Source organism: Dama dama, chromosome 4, assembly GCF_033118175.1.
Source record: "Dama dama isolate Ldn47 chromosome 4, ASM3311817v1, whole genome shotgun sequence".
NCBI lineage: Eukaryota > Metazoa > Chordata > Mammalia > Artiodactyla > Cervidae > Dama > Dama dama.
The window spans coordinates 65,951,023-65,968,188 of NC_083684.1; the positions used below are offsets into that span (position 1 = coordinate 65,951,023).

The window sequence follows — 17,166 nt, forward strand, 5'->3', positions numbered from 1 at the left end:
TTCTCTCTTTCACTTTCTTATCGTTGATTCCAGACTGCCACGTTCTGGACCCCAACAGATTCCAACGCAATACAGTCTTTAATCCTATAACTATTGTTAATACAGCTTTGTTTTAAATGTTTTAAACTTACTGCAAGGGGATATTTTGATAAAAGCAGAAAAAGATTTTGAGGCATTGAAGGATACCCTCCTTCCTCTGCCCATCAGTTATCAAGACGGGTTCACTCAACAATGGAAATCTGGAAAATTAATATTACAAGGAAAGGGGTATGCTTGTATTTCTCCAGATGGAACCAACGAAATCAGTTGGCTCCCTCTTCGGAAGATCCGCCCCACGGAGCTACTGGCATTCAAGATAGAGAAGAAATGGCAAAATCCCCAGGAAGAGGAGTTTCTAGTACAAGCAATGACGACTTTAAAAATTTACAACAAACGCCGCACTCGACGTCATCGACCTTATGATCTCCCCGCTTTGGGACAGATAAAAACCCTTACTAATCAAGCTGAAAACCTGGTTTCTCAACAGGGAATGCCTTGGAATCCAGAAAAGATTTTTGTCGCTATGCTTGCTTTTGCTTCCCCCGTGCAGGCTGACTTGATTAATCACACTTACTGGGCTTATATACCTAACCCCCTTTATGGCAGGTTGCAGAACGGACAGATATAGGACCAGTTGGATCCAGTAATGACTCAGTGCATATGCCTCCTCCTTGGAGCTTGGAGGGGCCCTCTCACCCTGAGGTAGAAGGAAGATTAATTAACATTTCTCTAGGCTATGAAATCCTTCCTATATGCATGGGCCAAGCAGAATTATGTATTAATGTTAGTCGACAAACGTGGGCTTTCATCCTGCCTCCAAAAAAGAACTTCCGCACATTGTTTAGACTGTTCATTGCCCTGTCCTTTTATGAGAACCAAGTCAATAGTACCAATATTCTAGGAAAAGGACAAAAGTTGGAATGTAAGAGGTTTACTTATAAGGATTTTAAATATACTCCTTTGTATTGAGATAAATGTCAAGCTAAATCATGGAAATTAATGTTTGTGGCCAATTACACCATTGTTGATTGGGGAACCCATGGTATGTGGTTGTCTAACTGCTCAGATGTTATTAACAACACTGTATGTGATTATGCTACTCAAGTAGCATAGAAGATTACTAATACTATGATGGAACACTACCATGACAAAGGACTTCTCGGCTGGCTTGACGGTGGAATGGCACCCCCTCACCTCAAATCGTCCTCAATAAACGGATTGGGCCTGAACAGTGGGACATCTGGAAACTTGCCGTGAGCGCCAAAGAACTTGGAACTTGGACTGGCTATTTCATGGGGACCAGCCGTAGTCATAGTAGCTATTCCTTTCATTATAATCATCGTATCTCATACAAGCTTGTGTTCCCCTTCCTTTTGTTATAGCCACACACAGGGAACTTACAATTTAATAAGACTTTATGTTCTGTGGCTTGTATAGATTGCAAATTGTATACTTGTCTTAATTCTTCTATTTCTCTAAAAATACAAATCCCTTTGGATTCTTTGATCTCGATGTAGTCTGTGGTTGCCAGTAGATCGCCAACAACCCTGGAAAGACGGTCCCATGGCAAGACTTGCCTCCCAATTACTCACTAAATTACTCCGACGATCTAAGCGATTCACTGGAAGGTTGATTCTTGGCATTTTGAGATTAATAGCCATTGCAGACATTGCTTTACAAACTTCAATTCAAACACAAAACTTTATTCAAAATTTGACTAAAGATGCTCATACTATATGGGTCACTCAGGTTCAGGTAGATGAATAAGTAGAAGATAAAATTCAGGAATTAAAAACAGCCATCCAGTGGGTTGGAGATCAATTAATAGATTTACAAAAACAAGTATTATTAAATTGTGATTGGAATTCACATCAATTTTGTATCACTCCTCTTCGGTTCAACCACAGTGCTTACAAGTGGGAACAAATCAAATTTCATTTACGAGATATACAGAATAATGCTTCCTTAAATGTACAATTGTTGCAAAAGGAAATCCTTGAAACCTTCTCTAAGAGTCTACTCTCTTCCAACAATTTGGAAACCTTAGCTGAACAGCTTGCTGCTCAATTATCTGGGTTAGACTCTCGAAGATGGTTTCAAGACATTACACATAGTACTGGATCTGGAACTATAACGCTGATAATTATCCTGGTGATTATATTTGTAATGTACTGATGCCTTTCAACTAACATTGTTCAAACTACACAAACTCAATTCGTCAGGGCCTTTTTCACAAAAGTGTCTACAGTCATCCCCAATGATGAAAAAATAAAAAAGGGGGAACTGTCAGGGGACGTTCAACTTTAAGGGATCCAATATGCTATTTTCTTCTTCTGTGTGCCATTTCTCAAGGACTCTCTATTCCTTATCAGTTCCTGGAAAACAGGAACAAGCAGAGCTGCATGCAGTTCTCAGGACTGAGATCACGAGATAGGGCACCTCCTTGGATTCCTTTCAGAGACTCCCTTCAGTGAACTTTCACTTAAAGGTAATCTATTGAGTTATGCCCCTCTTACTCAGGATATGGAATGCTTTCTGGCGCTTTGAAGATTATTTGCTTGGCTTTGTTTCTGCTCAATTTTTTTACTGCCTAAAGCTGCCTTGTATGAAGATATATAAACATGTGGTTCTGCAAATAAAGCACCCTTGTCTCACTCGAGACTTGGGTCCCCTGCGCCCTTCTTCTCATCGCCTCCAGTCCCCAGGTCCCGGTCTACAAGGACTGTGACAGCTCGGTCTTCAATTTCCACAGATAAGAGTAACTCTTCTTTGATCATACATACAACAGTTATTTCTATCCAATGGAGAACATGACCCTTTTCCTATGCATTGTTCCTAGCACACCATCAGTCCCTGGTCACTGTCCCTCTCCTCCTACGAAAAGCCCAGTCCTTTTAACATCTTGCCTACTCTTCTCAAGGTCAGTTGGTAGAATATTATGTTTTCTAACAGGCTGGACTATGTACGGAAGGGCTTCCTGATCCTACTGACCATGATGAGTCATATCTTAGGTTTACATTATTTTCCACCCTCGCTGTTGCTAATTCACACACACTACTGAATTTTGTAATTCAGGCTGTGTGTTTTTCCAGGAAACAAGGATGTGAATGAATCATATCTAATGAAATCGGCCCCTTCATCTCACTGATTCCGTCCCAGAGACCATCATGAAACGTGTGTAGCAAATGCATTTGATCAATGTATTACCAAAGCCAAGCTCTTAGAGCTCACCACAAAACAGGCCAATAAACTGAGAGACTATTTGTTGGGCAAGGAATAGTGACTTTATTCAGAAAGCCAAGAGACCAAAAAGATGGTGGATTACTGTCCCAAAGAATCATCTTTGCTGAGTCAGAATTCGGGTTTCTTTTACACGAAAAGATCTATATAGCTTCTCTTCAAATATAGGCTTACTCCAGTGGCTGAGTACCTGAACTAAAGTCATCAGAGAATACATAGAAAAAGGTAAAGGACTAGCCACACCACTGAGTCTGGGAAGTATCGCTCCACTCTGTTCCTATCTTGTGACTTTGGGGTAAGATCCTTGCCACACACTTGACATTGCTGTGTGTTTTCTCCAGGATAAATACTCTGATGCTACTGGCGAGATGTGAGCTGTGAGGATAGGGTTTTTTCTTTCACATTTGTGAAACTGGTGAGGAATCTTTCTAGGATGAATTCATGTTCTACCTGACATGTTCTAACCTGACTAATAAACACATATATATCTGGCTTCTATCCAGTATGAATTTTCCCATGAAGCCTAAGATGTTGCCACACTCATGATATTTGTATGGTTTCTCAGCAGTATGAATTCTCTGACCAACAGTAGGGTGTGAAGTTTGAACTTTGAATTTTGAACACTTCTACCATATACCACATTCACATAAGTTTCTCTCATGTATGGATTTTCTGATGTTTAGTGAGTGCTGAGACCTGAGTGAAGGATTTTCCACACTCGAAACATTTGAAAGGTTTCTCTATATGTATTTTCTGATGACTTGCAAGGTGTGAATTTCGACTGAAGAACTTGCCACACTCATTACATCTGAAAGGCCTCTCTCCAGTATGAACTCTCCAATGAAGTCAAAGATGTGGTTTTTGACCGAAGACTTTTCCACACTCATCACATTTGTAAGGTTTCTCTCCAGTATGAACTGTCTGATGCCTTAAAAGGGTTGACTTTACATGAAAGGCCTTGCCACACTCATCACACTTGTAAGGTTTCTCTCCAGTATGAAATCTCTTATGACTTATGAACTGTGAAGGTGGACTAAAGTGCTTGCCACACTCATTACATTTGTAAGGTTTCTCTCCAGAATGAACCCGTTGATGACCAGCAAGGTGATCACTTCGGCTAAAGACTTTGTCACATATATCACATTTAAATAATTTCTTTCCTGTATGAATTTTCTGATGTCTCAAGAGGTTTGAGCTGTCAGTAAAGGCCCTGCCACACTCATCACATTTGTAAGGTTTCTCTCCGGTATGAAGTGTCTGATACCTTAAAAGGATTGACTTTAGACAAAAGGCCTTGCCACACTCATCACATTTGTAAGGTTTCTCTCCAGTATGAACTCTCTGATGCCTTAAAAGGACTGGCTTTACACGAAAGGCCTTGCCACACTCATCACATTTGTACGGTTTCTCACCAGTATGAACTGTCTGATGACTTAAAAGGACTGACTTTACACGAAAGGCCTTACCACACTCATCACAATTGTAAGGTTTCTCTCCAGTATGAACTCTCTGATGCCTTAAAAGGGTTGACTTCACAGGAAAGGCCTTACCACACTAAAGTGCTTGCGACACTCATTACATTTGTAAGGTTTTTTCTCCAGTATGAACCCTCTGATGAACAGCAAGGTATGCATTTTGACTGAAGACTTTGTGACAGATATCACATTTAAATAGTTTGTCTCCTGTATGAATTTTCTGATGTCTCCTGAGGTGTGAGCTATCAGTAAAGGTTTTGCCATACTCACTATATTTGTAACATGTCACTTCAGAATGGATTTTCAAATGACGTGCAAGCTGTGAACTTTGATCAAACAATTTGTCACCGACTTCACGTTTATGTAATTTCTCTCTTGTATGGATGGCCTGATGTTTAATGAGGTATGAGTCCTTAAGATAGGCTTTCCCATACTCATCACATTTGTAAGGTTTTTCCCTGTGTGCTTTGAGGTCTTGTGTTATTACTGAAAGATTCCTAAAATCATTCCCATATATATTAGAAACACTGGTTTGGACACAAGGAGGACTTCTTTGAAGTGGTGAAAATGAGAAACTGTTGTTGACAGACCTCTCAACCTCATTATATTCAGAAACTGTCCTGCCAGTTTGAAATATCTGCAGTTTTTCCTGAAAGTTAAACCCAAGTCTGTTTCCAAAGGGCTTGATTCCTGCATCCTTTCTATCATGTGAAACTCTTCCATCAGGCACATTTCCATCAAGGCTTACAGGTATTCCTTTGTGATTTCTTTTGTCATCTCTCCCCTGACACTCAAAGTCACACATGTTTTCCTGACTTTCCAAAAGATGAAAATGTTTGATTTCACAGCTTTCAGATCTTCCCAGCATCAATGTTTGGAATGGTTCTCGTTTATCACTGTTTGCTTTGGGTTGTAAATGCTTGATCACATGTGCAGGAGAGATATCTACAAGATAAGGTACCTGCTCACAATAATTCAAAAATAAATGTTTCATGTTGAATATCTATTACACCAAAAGTAATACACCAAGTTATGAAACACCACAATGATGACCTTAAGGTTTTAGAAACACTAAAGGAATAGAATTCTTAACATGAGAAAGCATGATAACATAAATTCACCATTAAAGTAGCCTAGTTTTAAAGACCATATGCCAAACACATTCATATTGGACAATATTATGGCAACTCTCAAAAACAGAGTTAGTTTTCTACCAGGATCCCTAGGAACATATCCATCGACAGTTGTCTCAAATTGAAAAGAAAAATATTACACTATCATTGTATTCTGCATACTTACTATACATAAATAAATTCTAAGCAATATATTATATATTGTAACAGTAAATAATCCAAAACCGGACTTACCTGGTGGCCCAGTGGTTACGAATCTGCCTTGCAATGCAGAAGATGTGGGTTCAATCCCTGGTTGGGGAAGTAAGATCCTACATGCCCCAGGGCAAGGAAGTCCATGTACTATGAGGAGCAACAAAAGAGCCCATGTGCTGCAAGCAAGACCCTACTCAGCCAAATAAATAAATTTAAAAAAAAAAAATGATAATCCAAAACCAAGCTAACCCAATTAATAATGAACTATCCATAATTTGTTGTTTACAATTGAAAACAAATGAGAAAATGAAGAAGATGACTAAAACAATTTTTTGGAAACAACATAGTTTTCTAAATCTGCTATAGAACTACGTGCCCAACAAGAAAAGGCATTTTACAATGTTAACAAGTAGTATGTGTCAGCTGTATTGCAGAATACACGCTAAAAGACCATCATCTGTAAATGACACATTGAGACGTAAAATATTCACCAGTTTTCTAACAGCCAAGAACCAAAGCAATCCCTACCTATGTTGTTGTTCAGTCGCTCAGTTGTGTTTGACTCTTTGCGACCCCGTGGACTGTAGCCCACAGGACTCCTCTGTCCATGGGATTTCCCAGGCAAGAATAATGGAGTGGGTTGCCATTTCCTTCTCCATGGGATCTTCCTGACTCAGGAATCAAACCTGCATCTTCTGCATTAGCAGGTGAATTCTTGACAGCTGAGTCACCAAGGAAGGCTAATCCCTAGCCAAGCACTATTCTTAATTACCTGGTTTAATGGCACCAAAGTATAATAAATAGAAAGTGAGTGCTTTGTGTGTTTATTGACTAGGGTCAGACACAGTATTGCTGAAAAATGTAGCAAGTGAAAAGCGTACAAGATATAATGGAGTTGAGGTTTGACAGAAAACAAAATTCTATAAGCAATTATCTTTCAATTAAAAAATAAAATTTTAAACAGATATAATGTAGATAAAGTCATATATATCATCAAGAACATGACAGAATGTAGATATTACCTTTCTTAAACAAAAGTAAATGTTGAGCATTTACTATAAAACATGCACTAGTGTAAGTCAACTGACAGCACTCATTTGCTTTAAAAGGCTTCAGGTAAATTAACATGTTTTTCTCTAATCAGAGCAGGAGACATATCCAATTGGCCCACAAAGTGGTAAGAGAACCAGGATATGAATCTGCACCTACAGACTGAGAAAAATTGTTTGTAAACATGACCACCCACCAAATGAATAGATTAGAGAATATTAGAAAAAAAAATACAAGGAACTTAGAAAATATCAAGGAAAATACAAGACAGAAGTAGTCTCTTTAACTCGTATTCAACCATCCCATCTCGAAATGGTTTGTGAGTCATCATGGATGCACAGAGTGATTGAGGTCATGTCCTGAGAAACTTGTTCAATAAATGACCAGAGATTATCTTTACAGTGAGAGCATGTAGAAGGTGCAGGGATGTGGTAGGTAAGAACAATGTTTCCATCCGTATCAAGGTACTATGTGAGGAATGGTCAGGACTAACAAAGGGCCTGCATGGAGCATAGGGTACACGGGCTGATGTCAGATATCAGCTTGGGGCTGCATGTCTTTGTGAAAATAACTGAGAGCACAAACTAATATACTGACCTGAAAAGAAAAGAACTGGTTCAGCAAGGTTATGGGCATTATACTATGGGTATGGAACAGAAACAGGAGAGATTTTAAAAGTGACTATGTGGTGATATATGATATCACCATATATGTGGTGATATATGTGGTGATATATGGAGAAAGCAGGATAATACCTGTTATACTATTTACAATGTAATGTATCCAACTGTGAATTTTGTACGTTACAATGGAATGCTTATATTCAAGAAAAACATACACAATATTCCAGGATATTGTATAAGAATCTTATTAGCAGAAATCAGAAGGAAAATCCAGGAAAAGCCTACCTAAACCTGGGTTCCTCTGCCAAGTATGACTAACCTCTCTATTGGACATTCATTTCGCTTCTTCTTCCACACATGTTCATCTCAAGATCGAGGAGTATCAAAGAAAAGAAGGGGTTGAAATTGACTCTGGAGGACTGTCCCAGTTACAAAAGCCTTTCTGAGGCTTCCAGCTCCTTTTTGTAGAAAAAGGCTTTATTCTTCTAGACCTTCTCTGAGTTCCAAAGCGCAGATTCAAACAGTTACTAATACACAAAAGGATCATAAACCATGATCCAGTGGGATTTACTGCAGGGATGCGAGATTTCTCAATATCCACAAGTTACTCAGTATGATACACCACATTAACAGTTGAAGACTAAAAACCGTATGATCATCAGTAGATGCAGAAAAGGTTCCAACAAAATTCAAGTGCCACTTATGATAAAAACCCTTCAGAAAGTCAGCACGGATGGACCCTACCTGAACACAATTAAGACTGTATATGTCAAACACACAGCTAACTTCATACTGAACAGGGAAAAACTGAAATCATTCCCCTTAACACCATGAATAAGACAAGAATGTTCACTATTGCCACTTCTATTGAACATATTTTTGGAAGTCCTAGCCACAACAATCAGAAAAGAAAAAGAAATAAAAGGAACTTAAGTTTAAAAAAAATAAAGAAGTAAAACTGTCACTATGATGCTACACACAGAAAATCCCGAAGGTGCCACCAGATGACTACTAGACCTCATCATGAACAGACTAAACTTGCTGGATACAAAATATATAGAAAACTGCCTCATTTCTATACAGTAATAATAATATATCAGAAAGTGAAATGAATGAAACACAGCCTCCAAAGCCAGAAAATAACCTGGAAAGATGCATCAAGCCTTCGTGATACTTTCTCTCTCATAATCCTAGAACATACTGACCACTCTACTGGATAGCTTCAAGCGGTGACTTTAAACGGAGCAAGACAATAACATTAAGAATAGTATCTCCATTAGAGTTTTCTGTTACCTAGTAAATCCACTCCACAGAGACTCACCAGAGGCTGCCAATTAAACATAGGTGGATTATCACAGCAAGGAAACCAGATAAAATTTCAGACCCTCAGGAATATATTTCAAAGAAATTTAAGAAGTAAAATGATACAAAGTAAGGAGAATGTAACCTTGGGAACAGTTGACATTCCCAGACTGGGTAGAGCAGTACAAGAGTAAAAATAATACAACACGAAGGTCAGACATTACAGAATCTTGAGATGGGACCATGCGCTCGACCTACAGATGGCAAGCTAAGAGCCCGCGAGATTCACATGTGCTCCCCTTGTCGGATCTAGGATCAAAAAGACGATCTCTCTACCACTCTCCTTACATCTTCCTAAGTAACAGCCACAGAGGATCCAATCCACCAGCTTGTCCCACTCCTAACCAGAAAAAAACAGCCCTTTTGAGATACTGGTTTTTCTTTATACGTTGTATCTTTGGCTATTTTTACATCACTCCCCATTGTCTAGAGCTTTCTCTCGTGCTCCAATGTGGAGATAATATTCAGATCAGAAACAGAAATTCTGGGACTCCACTGATGATCCAGTGGTTAAGATGCTACACTTCCAATGCAGGGGGTTCAGGTGTGAATCTTAGTCAGAGAGCTAAGATCCCACATGCAGAATGGGGCAGCCAAAAAAAAGTAAACAATCAAGCAAAAAGAAATAGATATTCAGGGTTATCAGAAGAAAGAAATCTAAAGTGCTGTGGATTTTTTTAAACACTGAGTCAAAAGTCAAAAGGTAGAAAATAGGAAATCGGGTTTCTTGGTGTTTTTCTTTTAACATTTGCCAGTGAGCTTTGGACGTAAGTAAGCTTTTGGGACAACCTCAGATGTGACATGAGACAGACACAGCATCTGAAGAGGGTCAGTTTAACCTTGTGAAGCTGTGTCATGCCCGAGTCACCAGAACTCTCAGATGAAAGACATCAGGGCCTCCCAAGGGGCACACAGGGAAAATGCAGATACCCAACGGCAGCTCTGGAAGGAAGTCATCCTCACCCACAGACAGCAGGTTCATGTAGGTCTCCAGCATCACATCCCTGTACAAGGCCCTCTGAGCAGGGTCCAGGAATTCCCACTCCTCCTGAGTGAATTTGATGGCCACATCCTCAGAGGTCAGTTGTTCCTGAAATGAAACCACATGTCACCAAAAGGGCCATGAAAAGTTCTCATTTTCATGCAAAAGAGAAAGGATAGTAAGAAGGAGTAAGGGCTAAGAATTGACTGGATTGAAGTATGTGTTCTAACAGATCCATGCAGGGGTATCTGAAGAAATTATGGATCTCTAATTTTAATTTCTTATGCTTTTTCATAAGACTTTATGATATCCTCCAATTAATATGGACTTTTCAACATTGTTCAAAATTCATGAACTATATATAAATAAAACTCAACACTGTATTGGCTACACAGAAGTGTCAGGTATTACATTTGACCCAGTGAGTGTAATTCATTATCCAGATGAGGTACAGCATGAGTGGTGTCTTCAGAGATGATGAAGTCCACAGCACTTTTAATGGAAAGGTCAAAATTTTCAGTTATGACGTTGAGAACAGCAGCAAAGACCCAAAGTGTTTGAAGGGTTTCTGTTGCTCTAAATTACTGCATGATTACTCTAAACATTAAACAAGTAAGTTACAGGCAAGAACCTGTCATCAATATAATAGCTCATTAAAGAACGATCTGTTCCCACCTTACAGAAGAAAAAGTGTGTCATAGACACTTTGAGAAACTCGACTCAGATCAAGAAGGTTAGAAATGTTACACTAAGCACCTGAACTCAGAGGCTTGGGCTCAGCAGCTGAAGCTTAAGTATCTAACAGTTAAGTAATATCGAGAACATTAAAAGTCCTTTGACACAGGGCTCCTAAAGAAAACTTGAAAGAAGTCCAAGGTGAGCCTCCTCCCTGCCCCTCTGTCTTCTCTGCAGGGGGAGCAGCTCTCAGGCCTCGGGCCTTCATCCCCTGAAAATGGACGCCTGCGCCGAATTCGTCTCCACCCCGTCCCTGATCGGGAGAACCTGCCTGCTGAGTGATCACTGTCCGCGGTGGTGAAGGACCGGAGACACTGACCGATGAGGGCCACGGCAGCGTGGCAGCCCCGGGTCCGCGGACCATCTCACTCATTCCTAGCCGCAGCTTCCAAACCAGCGCCATTTCACGGGCCTCTGACACAGAAGCCAAGTGCCCTGGAGCTGGAGCGGCCAGAGCAGGGGAGGCTGGGTCCAGGGCTGGAGGTGGGACCGTGTGCAGGAGCGTCATCACTGCTACCCAGGAACCCTTCTCTGAAACAGCAGCTCGTCTGCGCCCTGGGCTTGGCCCTCTCAAAGGCCATGGGGCTCTTTGGCCTGATGGTGGTCTAGCTCATCTTCCTCACGACGTGAAGGAGCAGCTTCCACCTCCCACAGTTCTTTCTCCTGTGTCTGCCCTGTGTGTTCCCTTTCCTGTAACTCCCCAGGCAGCCTGGGGACAGTGGTGCGCTCAGGGTTTGACAGAAGGAAAGCAAATAAATATTGTATTAATGTGAAAAAAAAAAAGTCCAAGCTGAACAATGTGGAATGGCATGAAGGTCATTATAGACGTGGATACAGAAACACAACTGTTAGCAACTTACTACTTAAAACACTAACAGGATTGTTTAGAAAATTTCAAGGCCACAGACTGTAGTGATAACATAATTTCAACTGAAAAAAAAAAAAACATAATATGTAGCTTTTAAATCAAGATGTCTTCTATCTAAACCACAGACTTGCACATGAATGCATACCTATCTATAAAAAGTTAACTGAAAAAATAAAAAATTAAAAATTAAATGAGAGGATTTGTCTCTTGACAGATTTTTTGGACAATTTTACATCATCCTTTTATTCACATGCATTTCAGCATCTTCCAGATGATAAAAATGTATACTTTGTACTCAGTTGAGTTTGTCAACAGGATTCTATACTAGCCTACCAAAAGAAAACTGGTAAAAACATTTTAAAAAAAAAGAGAATTTGAACTCAATTCATAATAAAATTACCATATACAAAAATACAAATATAATTTGATCCATTTAAATTTACATAGTAAGGCATTAACAGAAGCCAAAGACTTTCTTTCCTTTTTTTCCATTAATAAAACAGTGATTTGAAATTAGAAGAGTGATTAGATATGATAAAAAAAAAATTATCACAAGAGTAAAGTAAAAAAACTTCTTGGAGAATTAAAAATCATGGCAAAAGTGAATATAGAAAAAAATAGAGTTATTAAGCAAGACTATGTCAAGAAACATCAGTCCAACTAATAAAAAAAATAAATTAATTAAAAAAAAAAAAGAAAAAGCAAAAAAAAAAAAAAAGAAACATCAGGATGGGAAGGAAACATTCAATACATTCCTTCTGAAATTACAGTGGCATGAAAGGAGCTGTGAAGGGTGCCTGTCTTTCACCAGGATAGGATGCCCATGAGCAGGGGCCACTAGAAGAAGTAACAGGAGGAAAAACACAGGGCAAGAGACACAGAGTTTGTCAGAGAGTTGAAACAGGTAGTACTCACTAACCTAAGGACATGGAAAGGTGAAAAGGGAAAGGATAAAAAAAGACAGTCCATCCTAAGGAGACCAGGGGAGACTTATATCAGACAAAATAAACTGAAGAAAAAACAAGTGCAATGAGATAAATATTATAGAATGATAAAATGGTCAATCTACCAAAAAGCTGTAACAAGTAAAAGTATATATACATCTAACATTAGATATCTCAGACAAATGAAGCAAACATTAAGGGAAAGGAAGACAGAAATAGTGAAACAGGAACAGTATGAGATTTCAATGCCCAGGTTGAACAAGCATGTACACATTACACGGCCCAACAAAAGCATAAAACACATACATCTCAAGGACATATAAAACATTCTCAATGAGAGACCACATGTTAGGCCACAATTAAAAATTTTAAGAGACTGATGCTATAAAAGTATCTTCCCCAACAACAATGAAATAAACACAAGAAAAAAAGAAAATTCCCCAAATGTGGCCATTAAACAACTTACTCTTACACTACCAATGGGTCTAAGAAAATATCACATGGAAAATCTTAAATATGTGGATGAAAACGAAAAGACAACAGTACAAAATTTATAACACACAAAGAAGACTACTAAAAGGAAAGTCTGAACTATTAAATGCTTACAGTATAAAAGAGAAAAGATCTTAAATCTGAAATCTATTGCTAGATCTCTAGGAAGCAGAAAGCGGAAAACAAACTAAACTGAAGTTTAGCAGAAGGAAACAGGTAAATAAGAAAGATTAAACCAGAGATAAACTAGAAAGTAGAAAAATATAAAGATCAACAAACCAAGAGTTGATGTTTTGAAAAAACTGTATAGGAAAACCCCCACCTAGACTAAGGAAAAGAGAAAAAAAGATTCGAACAACTAAAAACAGATATGAAACAGGAGTGATTAGAACTGAGGTCAAAGAAAGTTTCTAAAGATAAGGAAGTACTATGACCAATATTGCCTATAAATGACAGAATATAGGAGATATTGGCAAATTCTCAGAAACATACAAAGTATTTTACTTACTAAGAAATTAAAAAATCAAGAAGTGTTGAAAGTGAAAGTGTTAGCCACTGAGTCGTGTCTGACACTTTGTGACCTCACCAACTGTAGCCCACAAGGCTCCTCTGTCCATGCAATTTCTCCAGACAATAATACTGGACCATTCCTTTCTCCAGGGAATCTTCCCACCCAGGGATAGAACCTGGGTCTCCTGCACTGCAGGCAGATTCTTTATGACTTGAGTCACCAGGGAAGCCTATTGTAACTAGAGAGATTTAAAAAGTAGTCAGAAACCTCTTTGAAAAATATGGGACCAAATTCTACCAAACATTTACAAATAATTACCACTGATCCTGCTAATTCTATGGAGCAAGCATGATTCTAATAGTTTGCTGATTTCCCAAAGACACAAGAAAGGAAAACTGGAAACCAATGCCCCTGACGAATACTCATGCAAAACTAAAATACCTGCAAACCAACTTCAACACGTATTAAAAAGATCTGGAGAAACAGACATAGAGAACAGACGGAGGGGGGAGGGGAGGAAGGAGAGGGTGAGATGTATGGAGAGAGTAACTTGGAAACTTACATCACCATATGTAAAGTAGAGACCCAATGCGCATTTGCTGAATGACGCAGGGAGCTCCAACAGGGGCTCTCTAACAGCCTACAGGGGCGGGATAGGGAGGAAGATGGGAGGGAGGGGACATATGTATACCTGTGGCTGATTCATGTTGGTATTTGGCAGAAAACAACAACCTCTGTAAAGCAATTATCCTTCACTTAAAATGATTTAAATAAATAAATAAAAAGATCTGACACCAAGACCAAGAGGGTTTTATTCACATAAGGCAAGAAGTCAATATACAAAAATCAATTAATATGACACACTACATTAACATACTAAAGGGAAGAAAAAAACAGGATCATCTCGATGCAGAAAAAAACCATTCGACAAAAATTTGACAACCCTTCAAGATGGAACACTCAACAAGCTACAAATAACAAATAATACCAACATCAACATAAGAAATGCCATTATGAAAAGAGCACAGCAATGGGGAAAGAATGAAAGCTTTTCCTCTGCGATCCAGACGGCAAGGATGCACACTCTGCACTACAGTTCAACAAAGCACTGAAACCCCTGGAGCAATTACATGAGAAAAGAAATCAAAGGTCCCCAAATTGAAAATAAAGTCAATTTATCTTCTTTCCCACATGACAAAGTTTCATAGGTAAAACTCACAAAGATTACAAAAGAAACATGCTATATCAAAAAAGATTCTTTAATAACCACACAAAGGGTCAATCAACCAATTAACTCATTATCAAAACTGCCATGGCAATCTTTGTAGAAGCAGAATAAAACATGGTGAAAGTCACAGAACTATTCAAAGAGCAAACAGCAACACTCCTGAAGAAGGAAGATGGAGGTCTTTCTATTTCAAAACCTATTACAAGGTAATCAAGGTGATGTGGTACTGGTATACAAACAGACAAATAAACCAACTGAACAGAACACAGTACTCAGAAATAATTCTTTGTGTATATGTAAGGTATATTCACAAGGATGTCAAGATACACAAAAGGGAAAGGACAGTCTCAATTGATCTGATTCCCAGATTTTACCAGCTATTGTGCATATTAATACCTGACTTCCATGGGCAGTTTCCTTACCCTGGTTGACAGAGCAGACAGCACATCCAGATGGGCCCTAAGCAATCCCTGCTGCCCAACAGCACTGAGACCCCGTCTCCAACCCGTGGGTGAGAAGCCCGGCCCAGGACGGTGCCCAGGGGAGCCTCCTCACAAGGGCCAGGTCACCGGGTCATGGGGAGATGGGATCTAAGTGGAGACGACAGGCCCTGCGGGAAGGCCCCGGTTGAGTGTGCGTGTACAGGAGTCAGACAGGACACTCCAGAGTCAGACACGATTAGCGAGTCCAGAGAAGGGCATTTCAGGAAGGACAAGCTGAATATGACCTCACCTGAGAAAGAGCCATGCCTGACTCCTTTTCTTTCCTCTTCCTCAACTTCAGGGCTTCCTCAGGCAACACAAGTCTTCAGACGTCTATCATGAAAGTGAAAACATGCTGTTTAATGCTTAGAGTCAACACATCCCCTTCCTGAGCCCCAACCACACACACAGGGAAGCCCTCACCATGAGGGACACACAGTCCCCTGTGCCCACTGTCTCAGGAGGGACTCAGGACAGTCAACTCCCCCAGAGAGACCAACACAGGACTTTCCCACACTTTCCCTGGGATCACACTCCCCTCCTGGTGAAGACTCAGCACACAGCGGCTGGGGGCACCTCCGCTGACCAGGCATTCTCCTTCAGGTCACACCGAAGGCCCTGATCCATCCCCACTCAGAACACAGCACCCCCTCCTCAGCCCAGATCTCAGCCTTCAAGAATGAGAGGACTCACAGTCCTGATGCTCAGTGAGGGATCCAGACTGGAATGAACTGGGGCATCTTAAACATTCTCGAGCTGTGGACCAACACAAACTACCTGAATGGGAATCTCTGGTCAGAGGGTACAAAACATGGGTATGCAAAATGACTCATCAATGAAATGTGAAGCCTGGACTGAGCACCACTCAGAGGAGAGAAGCATCCCCCAACTCTCCTTTTCTTTCCCATCCTTACTCAGGTGTAACTAACAAAAATGCTATAAACGTACTGTGTACAAAGTGATCATGTGAGAGATTCATACACTGAATAATTATTATAGTCGAGTAAGTTACACTTCCACCTATGAGTACACTGTATTATTTCTCTCTGGGTGAATTTCAAGTATATAGAAACACTACAGGCAGCATGCAGTACCTCAGATCCCCAGAACTTTCTTAGTTTACAACTGAAAATCTCTACTCTTTGACTAACACTGCCCCATTTCCCCCTCCACCCAGCTCCTGGTAACAGCCTTATTACTCGATGGCTCTAGGAGTTTGACAATTCTAGTTTCCACATACAGTATCTGTCCTCCTTTGTCAGCCTTATTTAACTTGGCATAGTGTTCTCTAGGTTCATTCATTTTGGTATAAATACAGGACCCTTCATTTTTATACTTATACATGGAGAAAAAATAGTTCAGGAACATAGAGTATATAATAAATATTTCTATACCACACTTTTGTTACCTATTCTTTGGTCAAGAGACATCTGGCCTGTGTCTATGCCTGGGCTTTGCAAATGCAGTCACACTCATGGGACTGCAGACATTTCCCTGAAAAACTGATCAGTTTCCCTTTGGATATCTGTCAGAAATGGGTTTTACAGACTGTAGGTCTTGCTATGTGAATTTCTTAAGGAACTTCCATGTTCTTTTCCAACACAGCAGTACCATTTACATTACCACCAACAGTGCAGGTAAGATTCCGTGTGTTCTGTACTGTGCCTGTGTGTGTGCTTATTTTGGGAAGGACAGTAGTGGATAACAGAGAACTCAGCACTAGCCTGGCAGCAAGAGAGTTGCAGCTGCATCTTCTAGAGGACGAGCCTCCGGGTTGCAGATCACTGTGGCATCGCTGTCCTCTCAT

At 39.9% G+C, this 17,166-nt stretch overlaps 1 pseudogene; it reads right to left on the bottom strand.

Moving 5' to 3' along the window:
• Positions 1-3,936: 3,936 nt before the first annotated feature.
• On the bottom strand, positions 3,937-15,682 carry LOC133055177 (zinc finger protein 436-like; annotated as a pseudogene).
• Positions 15,683-17,166: the final 1,484 nt, after the last annotated feature.